The 17,755-nt window shown below is 39.9% G+C and overlaps 2 long non-coding RNA genes across 4 annotated transcripts in view; one reads left to right on the forward strand and one right to left on the reverse strand.

Annotated features, from left to right (window-relative positions):
* Positions 1 to 17,755, reverse strand: part of LOC135098090 (uncharacterized) — a 113,279-nt gene that overhangs the window by 86,213 nt on the left and 9,311 nt on the right. The gene's annotated exons all lie outside the window — the stretch shown is intronic.
* Positions 1 to 17,755, forward strand: part of LOC135098089 (uncharacterized) — a 92,428-nt gene that overhangs the window by 9,315 nt on the left and 65,358 nt on the right. Inside the window, exon 2 of one of the 3 annotated variants that reach the window (XR_010266538.1) lies at positions 12,023 to 12,105. The exons of the other annotated variants lie outside the window; for them this stretch is intronic. This is a non-coding gene — a long non-coding RNA (uncharacterized LOC135098089). The remainder of the gene's footprint in view (positions 1 to 12,022; positions 12,106 to 17,755) is intronic. 3 annotated transcript variants of the gene reach the window in all.

The following is a 17,755-nucleotide window of genomic DNA, read 5'->3' on the forward strand; positions in this document are numbered from 1 at the left end:
CAGATAACTTGTTCCAGACACGAGCTCTGTGTGTGTCCCTCCCTACTGCTTTTTTTTTTTTTTTTTTGCTTCTGGTGACCTGGATCTGGTCCTTGTTGAGTCTGCAGTGATGCGTCGTGTTATTTTGAGTGTTTGTCGTCCCTAATCAGCCTCTTTAACAAGCGAGATAAGGAGCATTTAGCTTCTGATGAGTGAACACCCTCTAGACATGCGCACGCACACACACACACACACACACACACACACACACACACACTCCCAAGTGGAGGATAATCTGTGTGTGATTCTTCACGATAAAGTCTTAGATCTATTTGATAGTTAATGAAGACGATGTTTGCACACTGCTCGACGTAGCGAGGCGAGACGCCCTGGCGATTTGTTTGGCGGAATTAGAGAAGAGATGTGTTCGTCTCTTCATCAACTTAAATATGTTGATAAGGTATTGCCAGAATGGCGTCTGACTGTCTCATACTCTTAGTTGCTATTGCATAGTCTGCAACACCAGCAGCGAGGCGTGATGCACGCGGCAGTGGGAGAGATAGTCACTTGGTACTGGGTACACACACACACACACACACACACACACACACACACACACACACACACACACACGTGGCACAGCTGTGGCGAGGACAGCACCGCGCCGCCGTAACATAACAGGCGTAATTCTTGGCTAATCGATAAAGTAATACAACGGGCGTTGTTACGTTAATAGATTAAACAACCCACGATAAAAAGGCGTGCGGCAATGACGCATTGCGGAGCACGATAGGGATTTATTCAATACAATATAGCACAGGTGGAATGTTGCGCTGAGCCATTCAATAATACAACAGGTGTGATGATTAATGATTATTAATGAATTCGATAACGAATAATAAAAAGGCGCAGGGGAGTGGCGCACGCCAGCATGTGATGGGAACTAGTGTAATATATTGTACTCTGATAGATAAGATGTGCCATGCATAGACGGGCGGAAGTTAGACATTAGCCTGGAAATGTTACCTGTCACCACCAGTAAATCCAGCCCGATGAAAGCTGTCGTGACACGGGCGTCACGCTCACTCATCTTTATGACGCCAGGTGTGGGAAAAGAGAACACGTGTGAAAAACACATCATACAGAACATGACAATATAGCAGAAAACTTGCAGAGAATGACATTTAGTGCTTAAAAAATCCCTTACTGCAGTTAAAAAAAATGTGTTACAAATACCAGAAACTTTATTTCAGATGTTAAAAAAAAATACTAATTGCCCAAAATAATGTGTCTTGTTCCACTTAAATAAACATGAAATTGTAGAGATGACAGTTACCTTAAACTTTAGGACACGAATTGGCAACAGAAAAAAAAAAAAAAACGGAATCCTAAGCCTAAGTGAGTGTATGCCGCAGCAGGCACACGTTAGCAGCGAGTGTCTGCCTCACCTGCCTCGTATATTACTCTCGGTCCATTCACCTGACGGAGAGGCGGCCACCATCAGGAGGGAGTGAGGCTGGGTGGAGAGAGAGAGAGAGAGAGAGAGAGAGAGAGAGAGAGAGAGAGAGAGAGAGAGAGAGAGAGAGAGAGAGAGAGAGAGAAAAGGGGGGTGTCGTTCGTTTTTATGGTCCAACTGGCGACAGGGAGCGTGTAGAGGCGTGGTAGCGTAATGGCTCATCCAATCGTGTGTGTGTGTGTGTGTGTGTGTGTGTGTGTGTGTGTGTGTGTGTGTGTGTGTGTGTGTGTGTTACATCGGTATTTTATATAAATTGTACTAATATGTGCTGTTTCGCCTCTGTCAATATCACTACCCATATTATGTTTTCCGCAATAAGTGGGGAAGGTACACACACACACACACACACACACACACACACACACACACACACACACACACACACACACACACACACACGCGCGCGCGCGCTAACCGACTACTCAATTTACCTTAGCAGGTTGTCTTAATTACAATATGAAACAAATACGTTTAGCATTAAACATTTCTGCATTGCAAATTAGTTCACTTGTGCTACGATGTGCACTAACTTAGTGGTGTTCGTGTCTTCTGTTTTACACGTCAGTCCAGCCTTTGTACCTGAATGTCCTTGTTTGGTACTTGAGGCGTGAATGAAGTGTTACTTTTAGTATAATCTTTAGCGTTGTGTTGCTGGAGGGAAGTACAAGTTCTTGAGTGTTTCCCATGGCTGTGATGTGTAATGCTCTTGGCTATGTGATATATATATATATATATATATATATATATATATATATATATATATATATATATATATATATATATATATATATATATATATATATATATATATGGTGTTGGTGAGCGGTCTGCGCGCTGGTGTGTTTTCAGCAGTGGGGAGACAAGATATGACTTGAGCAGTTCCTGGGAAAAGATTATTACTGTTACTTACCGGCACGAATGTAATTACGTAGAGTACATTTTTTTAATGATTTGCTGTTGTTACCTATGAAAAGGTTTACAGATTTTTCTGAGAAACTTTTTTTATTTCAGTACTTTTCTTGATTAATGTGTTGAGTGTGATTTTCTTGATTCTTCATGTCGGAGGATTATTTTTACTTATGAGTTGTTACTAGTAGCTCTATAAAAACGTCACTGACTTATCGAGAATCTTATTTATCTATTTTTTATTTTTCATGGAAAGTAAGTAGTGCTCTGATCCAATCACATAAATAGAGGCGCTTTACCAAGAGTGACATTAAGACCATTTATAATTCATCAGGAGTCTGCAGTCTCTCTCTCTCTCTCTCTCTCTCTCTCTCTCTCTCTCTCTCTCCAAGTTTGTAAGATTCTAGTTTTCTTTACCTCTCCTGTCCGTCTCTCAGTCTCTCACCAAGCTTATGAGATACTCTTCCTTGTCTTTCTTTACCTCTTCTCTCTCTCTCTCTCTCTCTCTCTCTCTCTCTCTCTCTCTCTCTCTCTCTCTCTCTCTCTCTCTCTCTCTCTCTCTCTCTCTCTCTCTCTCTCTCTCTCTCTCTCTTTTCTTCCGCTGTCAACAGAATAAGCAAGGCATCACATACATACGACGTTAGCTCCCTCAGACGTCTGCAGTGCTCTCAGCCTTCCTTGGTGATACGTGCGTCCTTGTGTTTACGTATATGTACTTCTTACGACGGCTTAGCATGCTTGGGGCCATTTGAATCCGCCTCCAGCCTCGTGCCACTGAGCTCAAGCAGTCCTCGGTGCCGGGGTAACTGGTAACTGGTACGGAGCGTAAAAGAAAGGAAATCACGGACTCAGAAATCAGATGCGCGCACTAACCCATCTAACGTTTGCTTGAGTGAAATAGAGTAGTGATCTCGTATGAACTTGGACAAAGCTGCTGAAGAAGAAAGGAGAAAATTAAGAAGAGGCAAAGGAGGAGGAGGATGAGGAGGAGGATGATGAGGAGGAGGAGGAGGAGGAGAAGAAGGAGGAGGAGGAGGAGGAGGAGGAGGAAGTCCTTACTTTGTCTCTTCGTTATTTGTTTTCTGTTTGTGCGTCTGTTTGTCTTTCCCTCCGTTTATATATCTGCCTGTCTTCCTTTCGGCGGGAACCAGTCTTCCATGGCACAAGCTGAGTGAAACACGACAACAGCTCCATACACACACACACACACACACACACACACACACACACACACACACACAGTTTAGTTTAGTTTAGTTTATTGCCATATCACCAGTATATACAATGAACAGTTATGTACAGGTATTGTTGAGGCATTAGTCTGCTGAGCTAAGCTCTTAAGCAGACATGACATAGATTAATTACAGTAATACATGTTTCCATGACAGCAATAGGTAATAAATTAAGATTAATAATTATATTACAAACAATTTAAGACAAAAACTTACATCCTACAGACAATCATGACATTAATAATCACACCTTTCCATAAAAAAAGAACTGCATTTGACATTATTGTGCATTAATTGATAGACTTTGCAATTTATGAAAATGTTTTTTAAGTTTACTTTTGAATATATTGAAATTAGTTATAGTCTTCAAATCATCAGGTAAAGCGTTCCAACACGTAGGTCCAAAGCAATGTATTGAAAATTTATACAATGTTGTTCTATGTTGTGGACAAATCAAGTTGATATTATTTCCTCTAGTTCCTTGGCTATGATGAATATATCTAAACAATTTCCTGGTACTCCTAATTTCATTTAAGTCATTATAAACAGATAAAAGACAAAAGTATTGCAATAGGTAATCAAATTTCAATTCAGTGAACAAAAACTGTGTGGAATCATGTTTTCTTTTGAATGTAATGGTTCTTAAAATCTTTTTCTGCATTACAATAATTTCTTTTACAACTGAAGGCCATGTACAACCCCATAATGATAAACAATATATAAAATGAGGATAACATAGTGAGTAATATAGATTTTTCAAGGCATCAATTGTTAGGTTACGACGAATTTTGTACAATACCCCACAAATTTTTGACAATTTCAAACAGAGTGATTGTATATGGTTTTTCCAGTTTAAATTCTCATCAATTGAAACCCCTAAAAATTTTGTACATGAAACCCTTTTCAATTCACATCCTTCCATATAAACTGTCCTCATTCTATGTTCTACAGATCGATTTTGAAATAATATATAATTTGTTTTTGTAACATTTACCTTTAATTTGTTAGCAGATACCCATTTACTAATTTTCTCTAATTCAGTATTCAAGGCAGTATGCAAATTATTTAAGTTATCATCATGTAAAAGAAGATTTGTATCATCAGCAAATAATACATAATTAAATTTTTCAGAGGCATTAGAGATATCATTTATATATGTCAAAAAGAGCAATGGGCCCAGTATTGACCCTTGAGGAACTCCTGTGTGAATAACTTTTAGTTGTGATGATTTTTTATTACAGTATACTGATTGTTTCCTATTAGTTAGATAACTTTCTAATAATTTTAATGGTGTTCCTCTTACTCCACTATTGTAGAGCTTATCAAGTAAAATTGCATGATTCAGTGTATCAAAGGCTTTCGAAAGGTCTAAGAATATGCCTGCTACATAACGTTTCCTTTCCAAATTACTGTAAATTTTACTTGTAAATTGCATTATGGCTTTTTCAGTTGACATGTTATTACGAAAACCGAACTGATTATTTGATATTAGATCAAAATCTTCCAGGAACCTCCTTAATCTTTGAACAATAGCTTTTTCAAATATCTTGCTAATAGATGGTAATATAGATATTGGTCTATAATTATTTTCATCGTCAACATCACCCGACTTAAATATTGGAATCACTTTAGCTATTTTAAGTTTGTCGGGAAAACAACCTTGCTGAAAACAGAGATTAATAATGTGGGTCAGAGGTATATCAATGTACTGTGCTGTAATCTTTAGCAGTCTAGGTGGAATTTCATCATATCCTGGAGCAGTGTTTGTTTTTAGATTGCTTAAATACATATTTATTTCTTCTCTAGTAACAGGGCACAAGTAAAGTGAAATGTTTGCAGGATTGTTGAGAAACTGACGGTGGGAATTTTGTGGTGTAGCTGTTTGTTGTTGTGAGGATTCTGTCTTTTTCAGAAAGTGATCATTAAAAACATTAGCAGTGTAGTCATTATTATTTTTCAATTTAATTTCAATTGTACTTTTATTGTTATTTCTTCCCAATAGACTATTTAATGTGTTCCATATCGATTTACTGTTTCCTTGTTGGTTCTTAAGTTTATCCTGATAGTATTTGTTTTTTGCAACACGCAGCAAGGTTACTAGCTGGTTTCTATAGCTTTTATATCTTGGCCCATATGTCATTGGCCATTTTGATGCAAGTCTTTCGAGTCTGTGTTTCTTCTTTATGCTATTTCTTAATGCAGTTGTAATGTAAGGATTTCTGCTGTGTTTATCAACGACTTTAACATTCTTTACTGGAAAACAAGAATAAAATTTATGTCTATATAACGCATAAAATTTCTCAAATGCATCGTTTGCATCATTTGTATTTGATATTTCGAACCAGTTTTCATTTGCTACTTGTTCAGTAAATAAACTTATATTCCTGTCTGAAAAAATTCTTTTTTCTACGAATACATCAGCATTTTTTAATATATTCTTAAACTGTGAATAAACTGCAAAATGATCTGATACATCAGTATAAATTATGTAATTATTTATGTTGTTTCCAAAATGAGAGGTCCAAATATGGTCTATTAGTGAAGTGCAATTATCAGTTACTCTTGTAGGTTTTGTTGTCAATGGAAAACAACCATGTGAATACATCAAATTCATAAATTCTCGCACTCCAGGTTCATTTGTTTTTAGTAGATCTAAATTCCAGTCTCCGAGAAAATAAGTTTCACTGTATCTTTTTGTCGCTGCAATATCAAAAATTTTCTTTAATGCATTGAAAAAATCCTGCAAATTCCCCTTTGGTGGCCTATAAACAGATGCAAACAAATTGGTGTTCTTACCTCTACTCACTTCCACACATACACACTCTAAGAACTGTTCCATTAAACAACACTCCTTTATAATACAAGACTTGTGTATACTAGAAACATATATACACACACCTCCTCCTTTCCTGTCTCTGTTCATTGTAAACATGTTGTATCCTTTTAACTGATATTATTGATAGAGGTATACCATTAGGCAGTCCCTCAGGTGATGTGCGCTAGAATACTGCCACACATTCAAAGGCTCCACGCAAACTGTCCCTTTCTGGGCTGTAAGTCACGTCAGTCAGTAATCATCGAACCCTACATGGAGCACGCACGCCAGTGTTGCCTGGGCCAGGTGCACGCCACGCCCGCACCACACAGACAAAAAAAAGTACAAGAGTACCTCATTGAGAAATATCATCAAGCCGATCCTTTATTTACTGCTGCCTTCCCCACGTGCTGCCAGCGGTACAGAGAGAGAGAGAGAGAGAGAGAGAGAGAGAGAGAGAGAGAGAGAGAGAGAGAGAGAGAGAGAGAGAGAGAGAGAGAGAGAGATTCCCCTTCCACATACTTAATCGTGCCCTCCACCATCTCCCTTTCCTCCACCGCCAGTGCCGTATCCACTTTCTTCATTACTGCCTGTCATTTTCACTCATTCCTTTACTTCCTTACGCTTTCCTCACTGCAAATGCTGACCACCGCGCACGTGACAGTTTATATTGCTAATACTGAACTTTGTGGCGCACGGGGACGCCCAGGAAGTCATGCAGTAACGCAGTATCTAACCCTTGTAGTGGTTTCTAGTCTTTGTGCAGCACCCTCGCCCTTCCCTCAGCGAGTGTCGCCCCCTCAGCTCTATCAGTCGCGTCAGGCTTATTATAACTTGAACTATGATTTGCCACTGTTACATTGCTGTGCTACCACGAATTTCTTTGCCTTTGTGAAAATGTACATCCTTTTGTTTATTTAAAGCACAGTTGCGTTTCCTCATTATTTTCAACTAGAACTTTGATATTTCTTCCTGAAAATATGAAAATTATTAAGTCTGATCCACTGCCCAGGGCAACAGTCCTCTGATAGGTAATGTTGTGCATCGTAATATACAAGCTAAGGCTCACAGTGGCAGCCTTTGGCCACGCATTACTACCTTCATAACCTTTCGCAGTGCTTGAATAGTCCGAACACTCTCAGTGGAATACAGATCATCGTGTTCTCATTTACTGCCGCTGTTTGATATAATTAATGGTGTATAAAGTACAGCCACTTATAAAGACGTATGAACAATTGAGCATTACAGAAAGATACGTAATATGTTTCTCACGGAATATTTATCTTATATTGCCCTGGTGCTTTCAATCACCGAGTTTCCTTGCATATTACTGTGCATGCGAGAAGTCTGGAGCCGCTTTAGCAATCTGGCAAGTCTAGGTAATGAAGGAAGTCTCGAGTCACAAGCCGCCACAGTGAGATCTGCTCCTGTTATTCTCCGGTCCAAGTCAAGTCTGGAAGCAGCGACTCCGCCAGTGACCGCCGCGTCCCGCTGTCCCGCCCTGGCTGTGCCCCGTCTCAATTTATGGACGAGTGGTCAGTTTGTGTCCGTGTGGGGGAACTTTTTGACATAATATCTCTCTCTCTCTCTCTCTCTCTCTCTCTCTCTCTCTCTCTCTCTCTCTCTCTCTCTCTCTCTCTCTCTCTCTCTCTCTCTCTCTCTCTGTCAGTCAGTGAGATATTTATGCCTCCACTAAACAAAATTATTTACCGCCTCACCAACTGACCCTCTGATGTCGGCTATTCCCCTCCTTCAGCGTTCTCTTCACAACCACTGTTACATTTAGGACGGCTTGAGTTCAAAGTAAAAAATGAATGTTTCTCCGTAAGCTCGTAAGATTCGTTAAGTTAAATTTCTGTACGATGAAAAATATATTGTGTCCATTTTCCTTATTAGGTTTAGTAATAAGATCTCGTGTCGGTGTGTACGCAATCTATCGAGGTTAGATTTCGAACACTAGTGCTTATTTAAGGGAGCACCTCTTCCCCTGCAGAAATGTACCTGTTTGGAGATAAAGGAGCTATAATAAAGGCGAGAACTAGACAGGAACAGAAGCAAAAAAGATTAGACAAAAATATAATTACGAACACAATCATGGCGCTGTATACAACATTTAGGCAGATACATGTTACGCGCTTTACAGGAGAAAAACGCTGTAGTCCACTCACACTGACGATATGTGAAGAGTATATAGGGCCACTTCTTATCACTGGTCATTAGTCCTCAGACCTTTTTGTGTCACCCGCGTCTGTTATCGCCCCGGTCATCATCACCGTCATGCCATCACCTAGAGCAGTGGTTCTCAATCTTTTTTCAGTGATGGCACCCTGAATTTATATAATCCTTTCTGTGGCACCCCTTTTTCACCATCACCCCTCCTCACATGAATTAACTTCTGATATAAAATTGTACCTGTTTGAATTACTTTAATTAATGATTTAAAATTATTATCCGTACTCAAACGCCTGTTGTTGTTTCCTCAAGTTCCTTACAACAGAAAAACTGGTCCACTATTTTAACATTATGAATGTACCGAATGAATGCCGATAGTTGAGCCTTACCTCCAATATCTGTGGACTCATCTACCTGAAGTGCAAACATTTCACTTTCCTTTACAGAGGCACATACAGTTTCCTCTATGTCTGCTGACATATCATGAATCCGTCTGCTGATGGTACTATCCGAGACGGGAATTTTTTTCACTTGTTTTTCTGCTTCACTTCCAAACATTGTTTTTACAATGGCACTACAAGCCGGAAGAATTAGTGTCTCTGCTATTGTATGAGGTTTCATGCTTTTAGCGACTAACTCTGCAACTAAGTAGCTGGCCTCTTGTGCTTTATCAGAAACTTTGACTGTTTTAGAAAGCATCACCCTCTGTTGTTTTTGTTCATTTAAAAGTCCTTCAAAGTAGGATCGAGGCTTGTTGGCAAGATGACCATGTTTCAAAGATAAATGCCTCTTTAATTTGCTGGGTACCATCGCCTCATTAGCTAATTTATCACCACAAATAACACACAGTGGTGTAGGATTAACCTCATCGCCACACCAAAAGAATCCCAAATCTAGATAATTATCGAAATAGGAGCGATTTTTCCTGCTTTTTTTGGAAGTTGATTTGTTTGCTGTTGAAATGGACAAATCCTTTTCACTCGTACTTCTACTTTCGTTTCCTTCTTCACCCTCACCACTATCTCCATGTTTTCTCTTCTTAATGACAAACTTATCCATTGTGAGTTTAAGTTAAATACAGCTGCAGATTATCAGAAGCAGTAAGGAATACACCCGTACAGCTCGATGTATAGTGCCTCACTGACAAAAATCGGACAAGTACCGATCACGTACTGGACGACCGACGAGTATAAACAAAGAAAATTGGGTTACGCAAGGAGTACTATTACATTCTATTGACATTATTATTATTATTATTATTATTATTATTATTATTATTATTATTATTATTATTATGCTATCAGTAGTAGTAGTAGTAGTTGTAGTAGTACAAGTGTGCAAAAGGAAATATCTACCTATATTTTAGTAAAATATTAGAGCAAGTAACTTCCTACACCGACATTTAATTATAGGCAGACTGCTACAAACTGTTTTACAAATGTACCTTGAAACGATCTAGCCAAGACAAAATTCATGGCAATCTTGTGGCACCCCTAGGCGCTGTCCGTGGCACCCCAGGGTGCCGCGGCACCCAGTTTGAGAACCACTGACCTAGAGGGACGAATGGACCCCATAAAGAGAATGAAGAGCGGCTTATCACGCCAGGGGCAAGGGAGGAAATTAATTAAAGCACTGTGTGATGGACTTAATGTTAGCGCAGCAAGGGAATTACAGAGAAAATAAGAGATATAGCTGTGCACTCTTTGTAGACTTCACTTGTCCGGGCTGACTTCCACAATAATCCCCGCCTCTCCGTTCTTCCAAAGACCTCATCTTATGTAGACTTATGCATACTGATAGCCTCTTCTACCGTCCGCCTCCAGCAAGACGGGAAACTAGATAACGATGAACAGAGCGTCTCAGAAAAGGTACGTAAGAATAACGCACAAAAAAAAAAATAAATAAATAAATAAATAAAAAAAACATGATGAAAAATCTACTCCGTTGTATGAAAAGAAAGTCAACTGAAAGCCATTGGTTTGAATTATTATCAGTCAAAAGAGATTACTAAAGAAAATGGAAAGATCAGGCAAAATCAGGGATATTTGATGAAGTAGCACCAGCAATAGCAGAAATAGCAACAAAAACAACGATAACAGTAGTAGCACCACCAACATCATCATCAACAACATGAACAACAGCAGCAGCAACAACAACAGTAACAACAACAGCAACAACAACAACAAAACAACAACAAGAGCAGCAGCATCACGTAGCAAGCGCCACCGCCTTGGATGTATTCCACGTGACAAGGATACCTAACAAGCACGACTCGGGAATCTTTAGGGGAAATAGTCAAGACCACCGTGACCATTGCCCACACACACACACACACACACACACACACACACACACACACACACACACACACACACACACACACACACTAAAACAATAGTAAAATAAAGTAAAACAAAAAAAATAGCGAAGTAAACAAAAGTCAAACAGAATTCTTAAAGAAGAACTGCAGGAGAGAACCAAAGGCAACAAGCCCGGGAGTTTCCGAACAGAAGTATAATTTAATGAAATGAGGCTGCCAGAAAAGCACAGTGCGCCAGACAACATACAGACTTCCGAAAAATTCATATCTAATTTGCTAAACGTGACGAGATTTGGCTACGACTGCAGCTCAGCGTGATCTTTGGGAACACAAGGTACAGGAGGCGCGGCACAGGAGGCTGGCGGGGCAGTGAGCAGAGAGAAATGTTTCACTCTCTTTAATTAGGAATGGCCGAGATAAGAAAAGTTGGAAATTGTGTCGTAGAAATATGAGGGAGAAATTCAGCTTTAAGAAAACAATATATATTGTGACTCTGGAAGACGGAAACTACAGACGTCAATAAGGGAAAAGAAGAAACGTCACAAGTAGATAAAGTGATGAAATACTACTGCAAACACAACTTCAAAGTAAAGGATAAAGAAAAGTGTGTGAGGGAGCAAAAGAAATGAAAGAGATTAACATTTCCTCCAGCAGAGAGTGAGTGAATGGGTAAAAAAAACGAAGAACTGTGCTTTTCTGACGAAAAAAAGTTCTGGAGGGGGAGAGATGGAGGTGATGAAAAATGAGTGGTAGGCGTTCGCATACGAGAGAGTGATAAGTTTTTGTCAAGGAGGGAAAGAAAGAGAAATGAGAATGTGTTAGGGACAGTGAGCAAGGCTAGAGAAGGAAGCCAAACGAGCAGGTGAGGTTCATCAGGGAAAGGTGAGAAATATTCGCTTTTACTGACATACATCGCTCTCTTTAGATTAGACAGTGTGATTTATAACGAAAAGCCTGTCTAGGGACAACGAGTCTGCTGCTGCTTATTCTTTTTTTCTGTATTTATACTAGTGTTATATTCACATACTGCCATCATCACTGTAGTCAACACCACTGCTACCACCACAAACCACTGCTTTCAGTCACCACCATTACCACCACCACCGCAGCTGCCAGTCCCCGCTGCTGGCGGAGCGAGAGTCACCACTACAAGCAGCGTTGTGAGGTGAGATTAACGCAGCGGCATTCCCATCAGTAATCTCCCCGCAATGCATTACTATTAGTATTAATCCCCAGAGGCGTTGCGTTCCCCAGCACGCGCGCCTCGCTCCTCTCACTCTGCATCCCATTGGTTGCGTGCTCACTATTGTGATGCTCGTCTTCGCCCTCTTCCTTCCTCCGTGATTAGCATTTCCGGGCCGCGGCTGAACGTAATCATGTTCTCTTTTGTTGTCTTTAGCGCACCTCTGTTATTCCGGCGCTTCATTCGCGATTCCGTGTGATGCTGCAACTTTGCCTTAGATTGTGTGTTCCTGTGTTGTGGCCAAGCTTGAAATGAAGCAGCGGGAGCAGGAAATACACCTAACTACCTTTGTTCCTCCTCCTCCTCCTCCTTCTCCCTATCCTTTACAGAAACACCTGCACCGCTCCACTGTCCTTCATACGCCCACACACCGCCACCATCCCTTCGCACTTTTCACCTTCATGTCGCCAGAAGTACAGAAGATGGTGAGCAGTGGTGTGTGTGTGTGTGTGTGTGTGTGTCTGTGTGTGTGTGTGTGTGTGTGTGTGTGTGTGTGTGTGTGTGTGTGTGTGTGTGTGTGTGTGTTTGCTAATGGAGTTTGCAATCATGGTGGAAAAATTGGTGTGCTTTGTGAATCGGTGGTGGCATTGATTGATTGATTTAATTGTTTGCTGAAGGTCATATCTAGGGAGAGGAGAGAGAGAGAGAGAGAGAGAGAGAGAGAGAGAGAGAGAGAGAGAGAGAGAGAGAGAGAGAGAGAGAGAGAGAGAGAGAGAGAGAGTTTAGGCTGTACATTCCTTTCTAACTATCTGTAACATCTGCAGTGAATGATCAGTGTTACAGTGGCATTGAAAAACCCGTGCTGCACAACATTTGAATAAACAATCAGAACAAGAAAAAAGCTGCGGCCTTCGTTGCCTTATACAGCTGAACTCCTCCACCTCTAGGCCAGACGTAACCTTCCAGACAATGATTTCCTTTGACTAACATTCACTTCTCTTCCTTTCTTAATAGTGGACGTTCTCTGTTTGACCAAGACTCTTAATTGGATTTTTCTCCTATCAGCTGGCGCAGAATCACCGTCAATGGAGTTACACGTTCCAAACTGACTCCTTCATTTCATCTCTCCCTCGCTCACCTTGATTAGAGTACGCCTCGCTCTATTTTTTGTGTCCGGACGAGTTTCATCAACACAACTTTTAAATGGGGTTGAGTGAAAAGCTTTCTGTTTCATTAGCTTCCCCTATTTTAACTGACTATTCCATCTATCTCGCAGTAGTCTTCTCCCTTCATTTGGTGTTTCCACTCCTGGCCTTTTTTCACAGAACTAATTGGTGAGAAGTAACAGCACGTATTCCTTCCTACCCTCTATTGAATTTACTTTCGCATATACTCTATACCTTCATATATACATCATGCCTTCATTCAACTTAATCTTGCTTTGAAATATTCCGTCTGAGATCACCATCCTATTTGCACTAACATCACAGCAAAAGACATGCTATTCTTACTCAGATCAATACTTTACTTGTATGATTATGTGACCGAGACTTGTTTAGAGCGACAAGTATTGTTACGTCTCCCAAAATACACTGCTTCTGTAATTGACAGGTATTCTTATTCCTTAACCATTCTTTGACGTGGAGGAAGGAAGGGCGGCACAAAATCAAGGCTCATAACGCGTGGTACTCATGGCAGAAACTTAGCAATAAGACTGAATGACGGTTAATGGATCACCCCTTAGTAATGAAGACACGCTGAAACAATGACACCGCTGGCACCACTCAGCCTACGTAACAAGCATCTGTGAAATTATATTGGGTGTGAACTTCTTTTTCAAATCAGAAGAGGACGCAGAAGAGGGAGGAAAATGAGGACAAGGAGGATGAGAGTAAAGAAGAGGAGGTGGAGGTGAAGGAGGATAGAGAGAAAAAAGAAGAATATGTAGTCCAGAGTATTCCGTTAAGAGACAGTTAAGTAGATTCAAGACGAAAGTGTTATAGAAGTTGACATGTTGAGAGGCTGCGACGAGTGTGGAAGATGAAGGAGGAGGAGGAGGAGGAGGAGGAGGAGGAGGTGGTGGTGGTGGTGGTGGAAAACAAGGAGAAGGAGGAGGAAGAAGAGAGAGAGAGAGAGAGAGAGAGAGAGAGAGAGAGAGAGAGAGAGAGAGAGAGAGAGAGAGAGAGAGAGAGAGAGACAGAGTGTGTGTGTGTGTGTGTGTGTTATGATCAAAGGACAAACATATGTTGGTTGGTGTGTTACCTGATCATTTCCCAGAGAGAGCCAGACGTTATTACAAAGCAGCATCCACCAAGCCTTGCCGTCACGGGAAAAAAAATTCAGCAATACGATTTTATTCATAATAAAGGTGAAAGGTCACATAATAATCCCCGAACAAGTGTACAATACCAGTATTTATGTGGCGTTTTTTTTTTCCGCTACTCTTGTAACCGCGGGGAAAGATTCCAGTAAAAGGAAGTTTTTAATAAGAGATTAAATGTTGTTTTTTCGTGTCGAAATGTCAATGACACTACCACCACCACCACCACCACCACCTCCACCTCCACCACCACCACCACCGCCGCCACCACCACCACCACCACCACCACCATTACCATTATCATCAGAAACAACAAAGTTCGGCGCCATTGCAACAGTTACCTTCATTACTCCACCTCGTCTAATACACTTCTCCCGCTGGGCCGGTGTTGCAAGTTTCACTCCGCCACCCGTCTCTCCGTCAGCAGTTTCAGTAGAGTTAACACATTACACTCAGCACAGACAACTTGTAACAGCCGCTCCTCGTGTTGGTATCGTCACTTCCAGACTGAATTCCCATTGAGGATTGAATGACATACAGTGTTTTTTTTTTAACATTGATAAGTTTGTTTGCTCCTTCCCTTTCATTTTCCTTCCTTCCCTAAAGAATACTCAGGTAGAAAATGTGTAAAAAGTAAATGAAATCTGCATGTCGATGTCCGTAGAGTTTTACCGGAATGAAGCGTGTTGCAGGTTGAGCGTTGGACAGGCAGGGGAGGAGCCAGCAACACTGCGCGAGACTCTGTATTGTTATAAATCGACACTGTGAAATAATGGGAATGATATGATAATCTTTAATGAGTCCCATATGAATGAGTTAAAGTGATGAAGTGTAGCACATTAATAATACGCGCGGTGCACCGAGGGAACACTAAGGGAGTCTCGTCATGAAGCGGCACATGGTAATCTTTTTGACTTTGCTAGATATTAAACATTTTATTACTCGCCACATATTGGACGATTTGATGTTAGTTTAGCGCAACAGATTCATGATATATGGATCAGGTTTTCTATTATGCCAGCAGTGTGGAGGACATTAAATTGTTTATTGCTCGCCACATATTAAAAACCAACATACTTTAAATGATACCACAGCTTCATAAAATTTGACTCTCTTTTTAAGTCAAATATTTGTGTACATACTGTCACAAACGAGTCACAGTGTAAAAGTGTAGCCTAATTGTCAGCCGGCCACACTGCCTCCATGCCAAATGACACCAAATATTGATTATGATTTAAAAATGCAAACCAACTTATTATAAAGTCACAGCGATGGAACCCGGAGTGGAGAAAGATATAAATATATACATATATATATATATATATATATATATATATATATATATATATATATATATATATATATATATATATATATATATATATATATATATATATATATATATATATATATATATATATATATATATATATATATATATATATATATATATATATATATATATATATATATATATATATTGTCAGTGACATGAGCAGGGTTAGTGGCATGACTTGCGTAATGGACTTTAGATGTGCAATGTACTTTAGAAGTGACGCTAAAGAGAGAGAGAGAGAGAGAGAGAGAGAGAGAGAGAGAGAGAGAGAGAGAGAGAGAGAGAGAGAGAGAGAGAGAGAGAGAGCAATAAAGTACACTACGTAGGCGAGATGTGAACTGCATTTTCATCAGAGACATTTATGCATCAGAACTTAAGTAAATATCATCTACTAAATGTGTGTGTGTGTGTGTGTGTGTGTGTGTGTGTGTGTTTGTGTGTACCTGGGTTTGTGATAAAGTTGATACATAATTTCAGGGGATGCATCAGTTTCACGAGCACTATTAACAGAAATGACCTCCTTTTCCTTTGAGGCAGGAAATTAAAGGCGATTAAATTTCACTGCCCGAGTTGAAAATACTCCCTCATCTGCTGGTTACCGAGACAGCCAGATGCAGCCACGGCAGGCAGTCAAAGTCAAGCCAGTTAGGTGTGTCAATATGGAAAATAAAAATTCTTGTAGCAAATTTGAGTGAGTAAAAATATGAAGCGAACGAAATTACCAAAAAATGGATCCGGAGGGGCAGTCTACTTATAGGACATCAAAATTCTTATCAGCATCTATCGATAAGAAGAGTCTTTTGGGTCGTGGAGAAATCGCAGAAAGCACTTGACACGCGGCACACGTTTAGAGGTCATAGAAATGAATACATGTGATGCTCAGTGAACGTAATGATGCATAAGCTGGTTATAAATAACACAGGCTTTACGGGGCTTTCATAGTCAAGGAAAACGTATTGCTTACTCTTTACTGAATGGCAACCTATTAAGCTTGCAGAGTAAATGAAATATATAAAATTTTCCTAAATTAAAAACTCGATAAATCATTTTATGTTCAGAGATAAATATTTTGTTAAAAAAAAAAATTAACTCTTCAGAGTGTAAATTTTGGAAAGGTAGCTTCACTCATCTAAAAAAGAAAAAAAAAGGCTCACTTACTCCTTGGTGTAATACTCACAAGAAAAATTAGCGTAAAGTTAGAAAACACTCCTGCATGCAGTGTATTATTAACATTTTGACAACACGTCCTTTACACATCATTAATCTTGCTTCAGAATATTGCTCGGTCTTACACCCCACCTGAATTGTTGAATATTTTTCACGCAGACCTTGCATAGTGCAATGAAATTGTGTGCAGAGCAAGCAAACTAATGATCAGAAACAGTGTGTACAAACGTCTCGCCGACACGAGGCTCGTCAGCCTGGCTAGTATTTGCTGCTGCCGGCACTCAAGACTGACTCCCTGCTTGAACCACTGCCTGTATCACCGACCCTCCAGCTGCCTCATCCATCTCATTCATAAATTCATCAGGGACAAGAAAATGCAAACTTTGTACAAGACAAATAAAACTTTCGCTGGAATATGTTAGGTTATAACATATTAGGATAAAGGTAAATACTTCTTAACGAAAGCAAACGACAAGTTTTCTTTACCTCGAAAAGTTATATAAAATGTTAGCAAAAGTATTATATGCACATCAAAAGAAGATAGGTGTAAAAAGTAGAGTATTTCACAATCACGGTAAGACTTTCAATTTTATCAGCGCGTGAGGAAGCCGAAGTGACAGACACAACCTGTATTCACACAAACATTTGCCGTAAATATAGAAGTGCACAGCCATTAGTATTTCTGTCACAGTCTACTGAGGTCAACTGCTACAATCCAGTCTGATCTTTTTTCTTTTTATTAATCTTCCTTCCGGAGGCGAACTCACGAGAAAAGATCAAATTTTCTTTTCTTTTTTTCACTACTTCCA

Source organism: Scylla paramamosain, unplaced genomic scaffold (assembly GCF_035594125.1).
Source record: "Scylla paramamosain isolate STU-SP2022 unplaced genomic scaffold, ASM3559412v1 Contig44, whole genome shotgun sequence".
NCBI classification, from domain to species: Eukaryota; Metazoa; Arthropoda; class Malacostraca; order Decapoda; family Portunidae; genus Scylla; species Scylla paramamosain.